Source organism: Artibeus jamaicensis, unplaced genomic scaffold, assembly GCF_021234435.1.
Source record: "Artibeus jamaicensis isolate MK-2021 breed Jamaican fruit bat unplaced genomic scaffold, CSHL_Jam_final scaffold_612, whole genome shotgun sequence".
In the NCBI taxonomy this organism is placed as follows: domain Eukaryota; kingdom Metazoa; phylum Chordata; class Mammalia; order Chiroptera; family Phyllostomidae; genus Artibeus; species Artibeus jamaicensis.
Window position 1 is genome coordinate 1,295,148 of NW_026522049.1, and position 17,980 is coordinate 1,313,127.

Here is a 17,980-nt window from a genome sequence, read left to right on the forward strand (position 1 = left end):
CGTGGCGTGCTACTGTTTTCCCTTCTCTCCTTCAGAGAAAATAGGGCTTAGGAACCTGATTTGTTTCCATTTACGAGGAAACCCTTGGGGCTTATACACCCCACCACCTTTCTCAGGGCACAGGCTTTTGTTTAGTGAGAGAACTTTGATGACTTTGGAAGAAGCCAAAATACAAAATGCATAGCAGGAAAGGGCAGATGGGACCCCAAAAGGGCAGGCAGTGGATTCTGGGATGTGGACCAACTCTCCCAGTGAAGAGACACTAACTGAATAACAGGGAAATCTTAATGCAGGAGCTTAACAAGGAAATAAAAGCTAAGGGGAAGGGGTCACACGCCAAGATGAGAACCAAGGGAAGAGGTGCATCGAAACCAGTTTTTCCCTTGGAAGGAATTTGCTGAACCCGGTTAACCTTAGTGTTGGTTTCCCATCTAGTGGAGCTCGGAGGGACGGTAGACAAAACCTAGAGCTCCCCCCACGGAGGGGAGACTGGTTGGAAACACATCTTTTAGGGGAAAATGGTTATCATCATCTTGATAGACAAAAAACATTTGATGGAATTTCCATGTCCCATTCATGATTAAAAACCAAACAAAACCCATATCAGAAAAGTAGGCATAGCAGGAAACACACACACATGATCTCGAAACAAGCATTGCAGTGAGTGGTTGCACAGGGAGAAAGACTTTCAGAGAATGAGCCCAAGTGCCCACTTCCCTCTCTGCTGCTCAAAATTACACAAAATCCCTCCCAAGTGCAGGAAAATTAAAAAAAAAAAGAAAAAACATGGAAAGAAGGGATGAGTATGTTCTAAAAGCAGATTATTGTGGCTGCACAACTCACTAAATTTTCCAGAAAATCATTCAAATGTGCACATAAAAGGGCTACATAGATTTTTTTAAAAATTGACCTGAAATTAATAGAATGTTACCAAAATCAGCGGATCCACAGTTTGGGGGAGCTGTAATCAAAAGGAAGCCAGGTTGTTGCGAGGTAGTTTTATTGCAGCAGGTAAAGGAAAAGGGATTCCCATCCAAAGCTGTTTCCGCAAAGGGAGGCCTAGCCCGTTGCTGATACAGACTATTCCCTCAGTTACATGTTGATTTTTTTCCCTCTGCAGTTGGCTACTTTCCTCAGGCTGACTTCCTGTCAGCTCATCCTGTTTAGAGCTACTCTGCAGAATGCTACATTGTAACACTTAGCAGGAGTAGCATTTAAGAATGGTCCAGACCCGTCAGACCCTTGTCCTACTACGTAATAGTATGTCAACTGCAATCGAAAACATTTTTAGAAGTATTTTTAGAACATTTGAAATAAATGAAACAATTGTTTTCAGATTAATGAGGGTCTGTGTAGAGCACTGTACCCTAAAGAAATCCAAAAAGGCACTGGAGCGAAAAAGGAGAGGCTTGCTTCGGGCAAACAGTTTGCAAACTGAGGAGACGCTGCCTCGGGCCAAGGGAAGTCCTCACCCAGGTCCTCAATAAGCTCTATTTTATGTAAATGAAGGGGGAGGTGTCCCAGTCGCACAGTCCTGATTGGTTGTTCAGGAGCAGTTCCGATTGGGCCGGGCAGGTGTGAGGTGGAACGTAGGAACGCCTTTATAACGGTTTCTTCGGAATCAAAGACCAGCGTACCCAGCGCCGGAAGTGAGCGTCCCCAGCGCCAGAAGCTCCGGGCCTAGCGCGGGAAAGCAAAAGATGAGTCAGAGATTCTTCCCAGTGCCCAGAGCACGCGAGCAGCTTCTGTCGGCCAATGACCGCTGGACCCTTATCCTTTGTCGACCTTGGGACTACGGTTGACCACGGGTTCACCATCCCAGCAGGTAAGTTTCTCCTCAGCGTCCCCGTCAAGCGAAGTTCTCTTTGCTGGGTCCACGTTCCCAGAGGTTATTAGGTTTAATAACGCCCAGGTTGCTGGATACAAAATCAATGCAGAGAACTCAGCCTTATTTCTATGAGTCGGTCTAAAGTTTTAAAGTAGAATAAAAGAGAGACACCATTTACAATAGCATTAAAAAGTGAATACCTGGTCCTGGCCACGGTGGCGCACTGAGCTGCCTAGGACCACGAACCGGAAGAAAGGTTGCACCTCTTTGAAAGACATTAAAGAGCTAAATTAGTGAGAACTGTGGGCCATATTTATAAATGAGAAGGCCCATTATTATTATTTTTTTAATACTCACCAGAGGGTGTTTATTATTTTGAGAAAGAGAGGGAGAGAGGAAGGGAGGGAGAGCAAGGGAAACACCGAGCTGGTGCTTCCCCTGCTTCCCCTGCGCGCGCCACCACGCGTCCAACCTGCAGCCTCGCGTTGTGCAGGACAAGGCCCCGAGTGCCACAGCCTCCCGGCCAGGCCTGTTCAATACGTTTTCAAGTATTTCCACCGTCTGATTATTACAGAACAGAGGGGCAATTATTAGCCCACTCAGAGATGCCAAAAACTGTTACTAAACAAGGAGCCAAGGGAGGCACGACTTACTGTTACTGAAAGGACCCCCCACTAGGTTTGCTTGTCCAGGGCCAGAGGAAAGACATCTCTCCATGCCAGAGATTTATGAAAAGGAGAGGAAATGTTTATTAAAGCCATATAGACTTAAAGTAGTGACCTAATGTCCTCATTAAAATATCAAAGTCCTTTAGGATACCCACAGACTCACACAGTGCTTCCTTCTCCCTCTGCCCTAATTTGGGTATGTATCTCAGGAAAAGGAGTAGATTCAGGCTCCCGACCCCATCAGCCGTGTCCTCGGCCAGGATCAAGCCAAGTGGTTCTCCTCTGCAAAGCTGCAGCAGGGGTACAGGAGGGGTCACCACTCTGCCAAATCCCCATGGTTCTGTCCTCAAATGGCTGCTGCATCTGAGTTTAAATCCCTGTATTAATCTTCCTCTGCAGCCCCATTTCTGACTCCTCCCACAATCGGCTACACTTGCCAGTACTCCCGTATCCTTCCAGCTTTACCGGGCTGCCTTAGTGAGTCTGGGCAGGCGTGGCCCCATGGCATGGAACCAATCATCTCCAAGCTCTCACTCAGGTGCCTTCACCAGGGGGAGTTGCCTCCCAGTTTGGTCTTGTGTGGAAGTCACTCCCATCCCCCTGGCTCAAAGCATGGCCACAGCTATTTAACATATCTGTGCAACCAGTGAAAGGTTATGGATATGTTACATGACCATGCCATGGATTAGCTGCAAGGCTGTTGCTGTGTGAAACAGCCCTACATGTTCCTGCGCCATGTGTCCCTTCCCCCAACTCACACCTGTAGGGGGAAGTGGTGAGGACGTGTTGTATATTTTTCTAATATTTCCTGGACACCTTGAGTTCTGGACCCCATTCTAAATCCCTGTTTGGGGGCCCCCTCTTGGCTGCACCCTGTAACATGATGGGTTCATGGGACATAATGCCACCATACACTGAGAAGTGCCTGTCGTTTGTTCTGGAACCCCACTGGGTGGCAGTATGTCAGTCCCCCAGGAAATGCCGCCTTTAAGGGTCAGGACAAGCCATCCAGGCAGAGCTCTCCCTGTGTGGGTGACCACTGTGGGTATATGAATGTTCGTAGCACACCGCATGCTCCGTGGCTGCCACCCCGCAGGCTCGGGTGATCCCACAGTAGTGCACTCTGAGCTTGCCTGGCTGGGCGGGGGTTCCAGGAACCGGTGTTGCCCCTGTGCCTCCCTAAACGGGAAAATACGCGTAACGTGAAATTTGCCTTTTTAACCGATTTCAGGTGTGCAGGTCAGTGACGTGCGGTGCCTTCACACTTTTTTTTAAAAATATTTATTTATTTATTTATTTATTTATTTATCTTTAGAGGGGAAGGAGAGAGGGAGAGAAACATCAATGTATGGTTGCCTCTAGTGTATCCCCTGCTGGGAACTGGCCTGCAGGGAACTGGCTTGCAACGCAGGCATGTGCCCTGACTGGGAATTGAACTGCAAACCTCTGATTTGCAGACCTGTGCTCAATCCACTGAGCTACACCGGCCAGGGCGCATTCACACTCTTGTGCCGCCTTCAGCACCACGTTTCGTCTCCAGTACCTTTTCATCTTCCTGAACTGAAGCTCCGCCCACACTAAGTACTAAGTCACCTTCTCTCTCCCTGGCCCCTGGCACCCACCACCTACTGTCTGCCTCTTTGAACTTGACTCTCCCGAGCACCTCAGCTAAGTGGGAGCCGTGTTTTCCTTCTGTGACTGACTTACTTCAGTAGCATAATGCCAGGGTTCATCAGGCTGGGACGTGTAATCCCTCCCTAAGGCTGAATAACGTTCTACTGTATGGATATGATGCCTGCATGTTGTTGACTCGTGTGCAGGTGGGCCTTTGGGTTATGTCTACCTCTGGTGACTGTGGGTCCTGCTGCAGTGGACATGGGTGTGCAGCTACTTGCTGAAAACCCTGATTTCAGTTACACCCAGAATTGGAATTGCTGGATCATATACTGATACTGTTTTTAATTTGGGGGGAAACACCAAGCCTGGTCTGTAATCGTGGGGTTCTGTGGCCATGCCGTACTTGGGATATCTGTACCTATGGGCATTTTTGTGGAAAGTTCCTCAGTTTCAACAGATTCTCAGAAGTGTCCATGATTCTGATACATTAAAAAACAACTAGATAGTGTCTACAGGTTCTTTCAAAACCAGTATTTTCAGGTTCTGAGGACTGCAGGTGCAGACTGGAGGTTAGGGAGCTGGATTTGCCCCACAGGGAGCCCAGGGAGGGCCATGGTGACCAGAGCTCTCTGCAGAAGGAGGCGAGAGTGAGCCCTGGGCACAGGCGGGCAGTGGCAGGCCTGGCGGTGAGAGTTGTGCCTTGGCAACCGTGGGACCTCGGGCAAATCTCCTAATTGCTCCTAACTTGTTTTCATCTCTAAAATGGTAACAGTACCTACCTCTCAGACTGGGGGTGGACCCGGTGCAACTCTGTGGGCAGAAATGCTTTGTGACGCCATGGGGGCTTGCACCCACTCATTAAATGGGTGGGCGGGGTCTGGTTCAGAGCAAAACAGAAAACACCGTGCAGACGGCAGGTGAGGACGTCTACCTGTGCGCGTCTCCCTGCTCAGTCATCACTCCGCTGCTCTGCGGTTGCCCACTTGGCTGGTCCCAGCCTGTCCGCCCCTGCCCGTTGCTGTCTGCGTGTGGGTGGGGGGAGGTCCAGGGCTCCAGACACACAGAGTGGTCTTCTGTCGGAACCGGGTGCGCCCGTCCCGCAAGGTCTCTGTGTCCCTCGGTGGGCCTGTGAGTGCCCCGATGTCACTCCTGAGCTCACCCAGAGCCTTCTGCAGTGGGACTGGCGTGGGCCTGGGTCCCAGGGATAAAAGCGATGCAGGTGGTTGGAGAGGACCTTGCACAAAAGATGCTGTGTGAAAACATTTTTTAAATTAAAAAATTTTATCCAGAACAGTGGATGAAAGATATGTTTATAGTTTCAGGGAGGGGGGAGGAACACCCCTATTCTCAGTATGGAGCCTAAGAAATAGAACATTCCTAGGACCTTAGCAGCGCACAGGCTTCCCTGTTTTCTCCGTCACATGCCCTTCCCTCCCCACCCGGCAACCCCCACTCTGAACTTCCTGTTACTCATCCCTTGCTTTTAGTAAGAGTGTGTGTGAGATGGGTTGGTAGACATTTATTTTTAGGGGGTCTTCCAGATTTTTGCTACAAAAGGTACTTTCGTGCTTCTCATCATACGAGGAATTTCTGGCTGCTGCGTTTAACCTTGGTTCCATGTTGGAATTACCTGAGAAGCGTTTTAAAATGCTGGTGCCCAGGTCCCCCTCGGGGATTCCAGTTGAACTGGTCTGGGGCGTCACCTGACATCTGGACTTTTTAAAGCTTGCCAGGGGTTTCCAGTGGGCACCTGAGTGCAGGTTTTGACTCCTGGGTCCATGGCGGGGGCCCGACTCTGCTTTCCTAGAAGCTCCCCATTGCTGCAGAACCAGGGCGCATTCGAGTGCGGGGAAATCCAGGGGGCTGGCCTGGTGCCCAATTACATAATGCCAACCCTCCCCCAGCGCTGGGCCCGAGGTCTAGCTTCCCAACTTGACGTCCCTTAGCTTTGTGAAATTTTCCTTAAGTAGTGGATGTGAAATGTTTTGTCCGTGATTACTCACGAGAATGAGCCACTTTGCACAGACGTGGGCCACTCGTAAGTTCTCTGTTGCGAAAGGCCTGCCTGTGTGGCCCTCCCCCACCTTCCTGCCGGCTTCCTGCCTTCATCTTCTTCACAGGGGCTGTTCCAGCGCTTGGGATGCTGACCCTTTATTTCATAGGCTGCGAATCTGTTTTCCCACTTGTTCCTTGCCTTTTAATTTTCCTCATGACGTCTTTTGCAGAACACACAAACTCTTAATGCGTTTTGCTTTATTACTACTTTAGTAGGTAGACTCGAGATGCATTAACTTTTTTCAAAACCACAAGAAGAAATAGATAATTACGTTCTTTGCCCAATAGCAGCAAACAGCTGAGATCACACTGAGCGCTCGATAAATATTAGCTGTTATCATATGCAGAAGTTGAACATTTTATTCTCTGCTGAGAGACTTTTCCACATTAACACGTCAGTAAGCAGCCTCCTGGGGATGTATGGGCGAGCAGCAGCAGTCACGCGCCACGCGCTGAATCCTTACTCTTCCCAGGCTCTGTACCGCGCAGTAGCAGTGACTTCTGTGTGTCATGGTGGCCCTTGGATTCTTTCTCTGTAGTGAGGATTTTCTTTGTAAAAAATGTTTATCTTCAGAAACCCAGGAAGTGTTCTTCCCCACGTTTACAATGCGCGGCCCCCACCTCAGTGTGCGGCAGTGCACCTCGGGTGAATGACAGGCCTTCTCCCCAGACAGTGTGTGTCCGGCCAGCAGGGCGGGTTAGCCGCAGAGACCCGGCCGTGATCTGCCGTCGCCCCGCACATACGCAGGTGTGAGGCGGGGCAGGTGTCCTTCAGGACATGGGGAGATTCTAAAACCATTCTCTCTCTTCCTCCCTCCCTCCCTCCTTCTCTATCAGCCAGTTGTTTTATAAACTTGCCTGCCTCCCGTATTTTCAAATTACATCACTTTATTGATGTGGCTCATACCTTGACCATAGGAGTTCATGTGCCAGTCGTCAGGTGCCACAGACAGAATAATCAGGAACCCGGTGACTCCTCGGCAAGTGTGTGCTCCAGGGCTGCCCAGTGTGGGGCCAGCCGCACGCTCCGAGGGTGGGAAAGGGGCATGGGGGGGATAAACAGGAGGGAATTACTTCAGTGAGTTGCAGAATTCATACTTTCTAACCTTTATCTGTGCATGTAGGTCACCTATTTTCCATTATTTTTTCAAATGTACATAGATGTGGCTGTGATTAATAACCATTTAGCAAATTCACATAGGCCAGAATCCTTAGACTTACTAGGGTGTCATTGTGTGAAATATGTTCTTAACCAGCAAATGATTAAGGACAAATGCTACAAATGCTAGACCTGGGGGCTTGGGGAGAATGCAGCGTCCTGGAGGCCACCTCAGACCAGCTGACCCAGACAGTGTGCAGCAGCGGGGCCCAGGGCTCTGTTTTAACAAGCCCCCCAGGCTGTGGGATCTGATTCTTGCTACTGCAGTTTGAAAACGTCCAACCTAGACTATATAACATTTCCAACATTTCCTAGACTCCATAACATATCTATATAACATTCTCAGCTATTCCTGCTGAGAATAGCTCCTGTACCCCCTGGACAGTAACTAGGAGAACAGGTTTTTAAGCTGTGCCACTGTTGCAGAAGGAACTTCCTCTGTCAGCGACATGCTTCTGAGCCCAGCCAGTCAGCAGCAGCCTTGCTCCAGTGACCGGGCCTCCTTTGCTGAAGGGCACTCATGCCTGAACTCTCACCAGTCCCTGAGCCCCGCACTTCCTGCACTTCCTGACAGGAGGTCAGCGGACTGCTGTGTTTACTGCCCGGTGTTTTTTCCCACTGTGTGTGGGTTGAGAGGCATCACTCACTACAGAGAGAGGTGATGCACACTGAAACTTGGGAGCAAAACCGTGGGGTCGGGGACCTGGTCGTGCAGATGTCTGCAGACAGGGGTCGAGCACAGTTTGGAAAGGGCATTTCAGGCAGCTGACAGCAGGTAGGGCCATGGGCCGAAATGGGTTTGTGTGTTAGGGACCCTCAAAGGGCACTGGGGGCCACGTTGACTGGGCCAGGCGGTAAAGGCCTGCGGTTGGATGGCAGCGAGCGGGTGGCCCCTTCACATCCGGATTTTGCTCTGAGCGAGGAGCACATTGGAGCACTCTGAGCAGAGAATCGGTTCTCAAAGGTCGTGTGCGCAGAATTTCATGTAGATTCGTTGCTGTACCGGCTCAGCCATTTTGAGTGTGACAGCCACACAGCACACATGCTCCTCAAGGGCGTCGGCTGCCCCCACTGACTCGGACAGTGAGGTCGTCGTTGCTCAGGCTTGCGCATTCCAGTCCACTCTACTCAGCTGCCAGGTCACACCGGTGTCACACAAGCTGTTCTCACTGTAGTAGCGATGGCTGGACTTCTCCCGGACAGACCCTCACGTGCTGGTCGGACACCACAGGCGCTCTGGTCGGTGAAGGAGGGAACTGCAGAGGCTTGGCCTCTGTCTCCCAGACCTGCAGTGTGGGGGGAAGAATGAGGGCCAAACAGTCAGCTACGTGAGGAAAACTACACACGTGCATGTATCTGTGCATCTGTGTAACATGCAGCTTATGCATGCAGACATACTTGTGTGTGTACTGACATTAACAGATCTTTGAACAGAACTGATTTTTTTCCCTTTCTACATTTTTCAAGCTTTTTGTAATGTACAGACATGTCTGCAGTTAGGTGATTTCTCCTTTGTTCATTATCTGAATTCTGTGCAAAGGAGCACATGATTTTTGCATTTGGGAAAAAATTCATGACATAAAAACATCACACACAGGGTTACATGTCTTTTATTATAGACATAAAAAACACAAGAAAAGAATGTTCTTTCTCTTTCGTGATGATGAGTTTGAACAGGAAAATGTAGAAATCCGTTTGCAGAGTTCCTAGTGGTTGGCCAGCGTTCTAGGACTTCCCGTCCCACATTCCAGCTCAGACCTCCACTCACCAGAAACACTGAGGACTCGTCTCCTTGGCCGGGCAACCTCATCTGCAGCCAGCAAAACAGGAACTGAGCAGTGTATTCGTCCTGGAAATCGGGCCCCAGTGCCTGGGGCTGGGAAGTTCCCTTTTCAGATGCCAGTTTCGGGCTCAGTGTGCAAGGGCGACCCCTGTTGGTTTAACTTTAAAATGACCATGATTAGTGAGCCTCTTAAGATTGGGATGCCTGATGCCTTGCTTCTGGGGGTGGGCTACATGTGCCCCTTACCCCAGTTGCCTGCTGCTTCCCACCTCTCCAGGGCCCGGTTTCCTCAGGCTTGCCTGATGTTTTCCTCAGCAAAACCGGATCTGGAGGCTTGGAGGATGGAGCCACAGGTGTGGCCTGCTTTTGTAGCTTCCCAGGTGGGCTGCTCTAGGGCTAGGGGCTGGATTTGCTGGTTAGCTGGTGGTGTGGGGACCCCTGAGCTGAGGGACAGATTTGGGTCTAGGAACGTAGGGCTTGGCCAGCTTGTGGGAACCATGAACAGGCGTGGGGGGGTGGCTGCACCCTACCTACGGAAGGGCAGGCTTTCTGGGCGATGTCACACCTGTCAGAGCATTTCCCGTCCACCTGGACACCCTCCATGGGGACTGTGACAAGAGTGACCAGCTCCCACAGCTGCACTTACAAGAACAAGAGCTCAGAGGGAGGGAAGTGCGGGTCGTCGTCCGGCCAGAGGAACGTTGTCAGCGTTGGTCCAGAGTCACCCGGCACAGCCCGTCCATCACTGGGTGCTGAGTGGGAGGCTGCGTGGAGCTGGGGCGGAGGCGTCTGGCTGCAGGCGCGGAGCCTGTCTGTAACTCATCAGCATCGCTCCTCTCCCGGGGGCACTGGTCTGAGATAAAGAAAGCTGGACGCCAGAGGAATGTGCCCGGCATTTCTGTGCTTTGAGAAAACATGACAAAGCACTTCTCAGAGCTCATCACCACACTGGAGCCCATTGTTACCGTGTCATCTCTTGGACGCCTGGGGGGGCAGGTCCCTCCGGGGGGGGGGCACAGCCCCCGCAGGCCCAGGTCTGCTCTCCTCTGGCAGGAGAGGGGCCGGCTCCAGGCTGACCAACTCTTCTCCCCCGAGACCAGGTGCTCAGCATCCCCCAAGTGCTTGTGGGTTCTGGGATGTGGGGGCTCCTACTAAGGAAAGGAAGGGACACTTGGTCCCTCTAAATTTGCTGGAAAGAAAGGCTGGGGAGGGAGGCCTGTCACTGCACCCACCTTCTTCTCCACTGTGTCCAGGAAGGGCCGATACCCTGCCAACTGACCCCAGGGGCCTCCGGGGCATGCCCGAGGGGAAGGTGGCGGCCCCGGCTGTGCCCCAGGCGATCAACCGGGGGAGGTGGACAGGGCTCCAGCAGGCCCCTCTGGCCAGATGTCGAGTTGTGGAGTGGGTGTGTGCTGCCTGGGCGCAGCCCCCCGCACTGGCTGGCAGGAAGGGGGAGAAGGCATTTTCTGGGGGGCACTCCAGGACACCAGGGGAGGGGGCTGAACTGTAAGCTGCAACAAGTGGAGGAGGGACGGAGAACTGGTACCAAAGTCCTCGTTTTACAGACAGTAAATAGACCCAGAGAGGGCGGTGGGCAGCCGGTCACATGCAAGGTAGTGGCTGAGTTGAGAGGGAACTTCAGGTGCCCAGGGACCTGTTGGGGGCTTTTGCCAGTAGTCCATTTTCCTCTGTGAGGACAACCTGAAGCACCCGTGCCTTCCTGTCCCCTAAAGGTCTCGTCTGTCCAGTTAGCGGAGCGCAGAGCCCTCCCCACAGACGGGAGGGACTCTGACTCACCCAGCACCTCCTGGGTGCTACCGACCACTCCCCTCAGCCTCCTTCACATCCTCCCTTCACTCCCGAGAGGACGCGTGGCAGAACCCGTTTTCCTGAGGGGGAAACTGAGGCCCAGAGAGGTTATAACATCCCTGTCCACAATCCCATAACTGGTGTGTCTGACCCCGGTTTCAATCGAAGTCCCCCTGACTTGAAGCCAACCATTTGCCACCCCGAGGTACTGCTCGGAGCCTATACCAGGGTCTGTTCTAAGACCTCTCTTTCTCGGTAAGTTAAAAAAAAAAAAAAAGAAAGATTTGACACTAAGCCCCATCTCGAGGCGACTCCGTGGCAGACGCAGGGCTTTCTCATCTCCTCCGTGACCTTCTCTGGGAAGCCACCAGCGCGCCCGGGGTTTCACGCCCGTGCACGGCGACCCTCACCCTGCGGCCCCGGGCGCGCGCTGCCGCCGCTCCGAGTCCCGGGCTCCAGCGCCCTCACCCGGCGGCCGAGGCGCCTTCTCGGAGCGCCTGGCTCCGGCCGGGGCGCGGGCCCCCGCCTCCTCGGAGCTCGGCGGGGGCGGGTTGTGGCTGGGCTGCTGCGGCCCGGGGAGGAGCCAGCGGCGCTGCCTGTCGAGCAGGCAGCTATAAAGCCGCCGCGCTGGCGGGCGGCGGGGATCGCGAGCAGAGCGCAGCTTGGGAGGTCGAGTCGAGCAGAGTCGGGCGAGGTGGACCAAGCGAGCGGCTTGGGGAGCAGCGCAGGGCCCGAACCCCGCTTTTCCAGACCAACCACTGCTCTGCCTGCCCACGTCTGGCGGTTTGCTGCCAGACACGCCGGTCCCTGCGCTCCTGGCCCGGGAGGCGTGGCACCGCCTGGGCTGCAGACGCGGAGGTAAGGGGGCCGGCCCGGCGTGCCTGGCTGCGCTGACCGCACAGCCTCTGAGCGGAGGGAAGAGAGGGGTCTGGCTGCTCCACGGGTCTCGGGAAGACGTTGCCCAGCAACGGCTTCTGTTTGTCCACTTCATGCTGTGCAGCCCACCTCTGTCCCTCTGTCTGTTCGTCCATGCGTCGGTCACTGCACACACCCCTGTCACTGTCTTCCGTGAGTGAGATTTCTCTGTGATTGTGTGATCCTTTGCAAGCGGCAGGTGCCAGGGGCGCCAGTGTCCCTGGAGCGCATCCAGCGGGGACAGAGCCTAGTTTTCCGTAGATTCTGAACGGCTCCGGGGCGCAAGCCCAGTTGAGTCCCCCGCGGAGGGACTGCTCGGAGTCAGGTTGCAGAGTCCAGCCCACAGGGAGCCGCTCGCGCCGAGCACAGTGGGCGTGCGCTCTGCCGCTGGGTCTCAGCCCGTCTTCTCTCTGGTTCCCCCTCTGCCTCCGGACCGCGCTACGCACCCAGCGTGGTGCTGGCACGGATCGGGTGGAAACAGCTGAAGGTTAGCTGACCTGCAGGCCCCTGCGGATGTTTAGATTGAGGTTCCAAACCTGGCACCTGTGGAAGAGGGTTCGGCAAGGGGCATCGGCTCCAAGGAAGGTCAAATTAGGTTGGGAAGAAGAAAGGCAGGGACCTGGCAGAGCGCAGCTTCGGGCCGTGGCCAGGTCTCCAGCTCGCTGCTCTGGGAACGAGGGGCAGAGACATTCTGGAACGGACTGGCGGGACGCCTGTGCCCTTGAGAAAGGAGCTCGGTGCGCCGAGGTCCTCGGCTTCAGACTTGCACTCAGCGCCCTCAGCGACCAAGGGTCCAGCACTGCGCGCAGCCAGCGGCCGGATTTGAAGTCCCGAGTCCGGCTCCCTGCAGCCAACGCTGCCCACAGGTGAGAACTCCCTTCTGAACTAACCTTTTGATGCGTGAGCCATTGCCTGGCTGCAGCCCCATCCCGGAGATGGTGAACCCGGGGCCAGCCTTTCCATTCCAGCGGTCTGGAGAGAGAGCCCGGGCGCGCCTGGGGGCTGGGAGCCGGCGGCTGTGCGTGCCCAGGCGCGGCGCCACCATGGACAGCTCCCAGCCGCTTCCTCCCCGCGGGTCTGTGGCCCTGGGTCTCTGGGAAGTGGCGGGCTTCCCTCCCACACTCAGGGCATTAGGGCCCAGGGCAGGAAAGAACAGACAGCTAGTTTGCAGGAGCCCCGGTATCCTGTCCCCAGGCCCTCTGAGTGGTTCAGGAGGAGAGTGTGTGGTTTGTGCCGGGTCCTAGCTCAGCCTGCAACCAGGGTCTGTACAGGTGTCTCCATGGGGCCCCTGGAGCATCTGGGGGAGGCAGGTGGCGAAGCCAGACCTAACCGGCAGCCCGCGCAAACTGCTTTCTGTGGGTGTCCTAGGGCCATGTCCTGTTTTATTGCTTTACGTAATGAAGAAGGTATTGGGAGCACATATTAGTTTCACAGTCAGACCAAGTTCACAGGGAAAGTGCCTCGTGCATTTGTAAAAGCAGCTGTGCTGTTTTTCGATCCTGTTTGTGCCGAGGTGCGTAACACTCCTAAAGAAAGAAGCTTCCAGTGGTTCCTCTTTAACCAGCATGTGGTTTCTCTGGTTGGTTGCTTGGGAACATGTGGGAGGGCCTGTGGGGCTGATCTGTACGAGCACCACGTGTCCCTCCCCTGAAGAGAAAGGCGGTGGGCCAGGACTCTCCTTTTTTGGCATCTCCGTGTATGCAGAAGTGTGACTCTTCCCCCATTAAAAATGCAAGAACATCAGGTCTGCTTCTGTTCGGGACTGAGAAGGCCCACAAAGAGTAAAATCAGTTGAGCTTCTTCTATTTTTTGGAGACAGCAGGTGTGACTTTTCAAAAGTCACCTGATCTCTGTGCCTGCTCCCTTGTCCGTGAGTTGGGGACGGCACCATCGACCTTACTGAGTTGCTGCTGAGAATGACGTGGTGCAGGCGAAGCCCTGGCCTGGCGGTGCGCTCAGAGAAAGCTCGGGCAGAGGACCACGTGTGTTTCACAGACAGCTGTGCCTGCCTTTCGCCGTCTGTTCAACAGCCCTGTGCCCTAACCTAGTCGTTGTTTCCTAGGGACTCCGGTTTGTTTTCATGTTTGAGAACTTGATGGAACCTGTGAAGGTGCTGAAGTTGAGCACAATGCAAAAAAAAAAACCTAATTCAGAGACAAATGGAAGAACGTTAGTGAGACGAGTTGAGTCAGTCACCTGTTGACCCGCCGGTCCACTTGGAGGGAAGATAAAGTAAGTCGTTTTCAAACCGTCCTCACCGCTCCTGGTGCCCACGATTCTGTCTTTCTGGTCCTTCTCTTGGGAGAACGCAGGGCCTTCCCAGGGGCCTCCTTGTCCTGATGGGGGCGGCCCCCGGGTGACAGCGGGGGAAGTGAGGGCCCACTGCCCTGGGCAGCCCCTCGTCTGGGAGCCCCTCAGGCGCCCTGCCCAGGCTGGCAGCGCCTCCCTTCCCTGTGTGTGAGCTTCGCTGAGCCGCGAGTCCCAGCTGGATTCAGCGTCCCTTCCAGCCGCCCGTTTGGGAAAAAGTCACCAGTGTGAGACACACTGCGGACGTTCGGGCAGCGGAGCTACCGTGGCCCGATCTCACAGTTACATTTATTTACCCCCCTGAAAGTAGATGTGTTGTGTGTGTGTTTCTGCAAGTTTCATATTCTGGTGCGAGGTTTTTTTTTTGTCTTCTTTTTTCTTTAGAAGGCCAGAAGTAATGTCCACTCCCCCCACCTGAAGGCAGCCCACAGACTGGGAGTCTTCCTGTGACCGGCACCCGCCGTCGGTGTGACTGGGTGGCCTCTGAGTCCTGTGTCTTCTCGGGATTCCCAGGCGGCTCTGGCTCTGGTAGGACCCCTGGGGGCCTCCCCGCGGACATGGTTGCATTGAGGGTTGTGAGGGCTGCAGAGGGGCTCCGGTGGCTCCTCTGGCACTTTGTCCATAGCAGCAGTGTCCCAGTCCCCGGGACAGACAGACGGAACGGCAAGAGGGGCATTCAGTGGGGAAGGCGGGTGGGGTAGGTGGGGTGAGTCGGTCACTCTCAAGTGCCCTTGAAGCCCCCTTTCAGTGCCTTCGGTGGTACCAACAGAGCAGCACCATGCTGTAGGAAAACGCACTTTGTGTTGGCATTATAGCTCAGAAGGGAAGGGCAAGCAGGCCGGTGGGTTGTGTTCGTAAAAGGAACAACCTTGTGTGTGTGGGTTGCAGCCAGGAGATCAGTGTGGGTGACAGTGCGCGCCTCGCGACCAATCCTGTCAGAGTCGTGCGTGGTTGGCGCCGCTGCGTGGCTTCCGCCCCTGTATGCAGGCAACTCAGTTTCCTTTGGGCAGCGGAGAGGCAGGGATCCTGTCCTCCCTCCCTCGTATCTGGTTCGGTCAGGAGGTGAGGGGCGGCTGTGCTCAGGAGACTCCTCCGTGTTGCGCTCCTTCGGACTGTTTTGCCAGGCGTTCTCCTGGACCATGAGCTTCTTTTCCAGGAGCCTGGCCCACAGAAACTGGGAGGCTGGGTGAGGCTGTGGTGGCTACCGTCACGGCTCCTGTGTAAATCCGCACCGCTTCACGCCAGCCCACTCTTCCCAGGGCTTGTCCTAGCTTCTCTGTAGGCCTCCCAGTTCCTTCATTTCCTTCTGTCCGCTCTGGGCCCCGCTGCGCTTGCACTCGGCCCTTCAGAAAGCAGGCTGCCTGCAGAGAAAGGTCATCAAATATGCATTTGCTTTCTGCGTGGCTCCCTGGGGGCCAGGAAACAGCCTCGCCCGGAGGGAGAGGAGCTGTGGGTCTTCTCTGCCCCGCCGCCCGCCGTTCTCCAGGCTGTCTCTGGGCCCAGCGGGGCTCCAGGGGTCCCTGGCACTCCCTCGGAGCAGGCTTCCTCTCTCCAGCTCCCGACAGCCTGGCTCCTGGCACTGGGAAATGGCTGAGGCTCTATCTCTGCGTCTCCTGCCAGGGCGGCCACGTGACAGGTCCAGCTATTCCTTGGGTGTAAAGTGCTGCGACCACACAACAGCCTTCGGAAACCCCGCCTGTTTTTCTCTCCGCTGTCCCTAGGAAAGCCTAGCCATCCAGCACTTTTCCTCCCAGGGAAGGCAGGTCTCGGAGCCGGCCCTCCTGGCGTGTTAAGTGTCTGTGCCGGACCGTGGGGGCAGGAGGCCTCCCTCCCCAGGGGCCGCTGCACTGCTCAGCCTTCCTTGGGGTCACAAGGGCGCTCGTTCAAACCAGGTTCAGGCCGGGCAGGGCTGCATTGCTAGCAAGGTCCCAGGTGACAGCGCTGGTCCCTGGGGCTCCCTGCTTCTCCCTCCCTTCCAGTGATTTCCAGTCAGCACTGGTGTGGCTTCTGATGTCTGAGGGGCTGGGGGCTGGGGCCTGGGGCCGGCTGGCTTGGGTCCTCCTGATGGCCTCACCACGACCCTTCAAATTCTCGGAGAGGATTATTTATCCCTCTTAAGCTGCCTTATCAGTATAGTAAATATCTGGAACCCCCTTGCATTCCCTTTTCCCTGCCGTAATGCATTTTCCAGAGCTCTCTGCGCCCAGTCCCTTTCAAGTGCGTGACTCTGTGCAAGTGGCGATCCCTCTCTTCTGGCAGAGGCACGAGAGTGGGATTTCGGTGGCATTAAGGGATCACTCGGGGATTTCATTCCACTCTCCTTCCAGGCCCAAGAATACGTGTTTACATTTAAACAACTTTACTCGACTCTAAAGATCACAGCTTTTTTTTTTTTTAACCTGAAAATGAAATTGAAAGGTCAGTTACAGTCCTCCCTCTCTGCTCGGTGGTTTTCCTGGAGTGGGAGCTGGCCTGTGCCTTCCGAAGTTACCCACTGCAGCAGCTGGGAGCAGAGGAAAGGTGCCCCCAGTGTTTCGGTAAAATTCGGGCCAGCCCCTGGGGAGGCCCAGCTGGACGGACGGTGCCTCTGCTGCAGAGCTAACGGTCTGGCAGGGGCCTGACCCCTCAGCCAGAGGCCGCAGTGCTGTGTGATGGGGCCAGGACAGATGGGTCAGGAGGGCTGGCGGGCAGGGGCCTGCCGGGGCACTCGGAAGCCAGAGGACACCCCAGGCAGCTTCGCCGAGAAGAGGCAGGGGGGTGGTCCGGAAGGGTCAGCAGTTTCCAGGAACTTACTTCCTGGTGAGGCCCAGGAGGGTGTGGGGAGTGGGGTTCAGAAGGCACTCTCACAGACACGGGGCCCTGGGGTGAGACCCAGAAGCACAGAGAGGCCGGGCCCTCTCACCTCCTGCGAGCTCTCAGGTGTATGAAGATCCTTCCTGCCCAGACCTTGAGGGAGGCCTCTGAGCAGCTGGAGGTATGTGGGTCCTTGGTCTCTTACACCAGCGGTTTAAGGTTGCTTTGACCATAAAGCATTTTTTTCTGACACAGTCTCACTAAGTGCTCTTTATGGGTCAGATGAGAAGAGGCTGGGCTGGGAGTTGGGCCTCAGTTTTGGTCTTGAGCCCCTTCAAGGGCTTGCGCAGGGCTCTGGGTCTCGAGGAGCACAGTTTGAAAGCCACTGAGCTGGGTCCCTGCGTTCTGCTCTTGGCATTCAGGTCGACTTGTTACCTTGGTTTTCTTGGGGTTCGTCTCACTGTGTCTTCTTTATATTCTGACGTCTCGCTGGTTTTTGTGAAAACAGTTTCGATGCTGTGAAGCCAGAATTACCCGTGCTGACAGTCTGACAGACGTGGGTCACGGTGGCCAGAGGGAAAGGGCACGGGGCCGCTACTGGGCCAGGGAGCCCGGCCATCACTGGGTCCCCACGGAGGCGAGCCGAGCCGTGGGCCTGCACAAATGGGCTTTTCCGGTTCAGTCTGGCCGATTAATCTTGTCTGATTTCCCAAGATTTTTCATGTTTGTAAAAGCTGGCGAGAAAAAAACCACCTTATGTCCACCCAGGATCTCGCACCCTTTCCACTGATGTCGAACAGCCCCACTTGCCTGGCCAGGCGGCTCAGTGGGTCGGAGCATTGTTTTGTGCACCAAAGAAAGTTTTGATCCCCAGTCTGGAGATGGGGAGGCAACTGGTCTGTGTTTCCCTCTCTCTCTAAAATCAATTAAAAAAATATCCTCAGGTGAGGATTGAAAGAAAAAGCCAAATGTGAGGGCAGAGTAGTTTTGGAAGTGGGGCTGAAACGGGGCAGCAAGCCCAGCTGGCACAGGGTGAGGGCTCCCGT

General features: G+C 54.8%; 1 protein-coding gene across 2 annotated transcripts in view; it reads left to right on the top strand.

Moving 5' to 3' along the window:
• The first annotated feature begins 11,573 nt into the window (after positions 1-11,573).
• The window catches only part of CEMIP (cell migration inducing hyaluronidase 1), a 104,507-nt gene continuing 98,100 nt past the window's right edge, over positions 11,574-17,980 (top strand). For both annotated transcript variants that reach the window (XM_053658981.1, XM_053658982.1), the window contains exon 1: positions 11,574-11,777. The gene's annotated coding sequence lies outside the window, so the exon portion shown is untranslated. The remainder of the gene's footprint in view (positions 11,778-17,980) is intronic.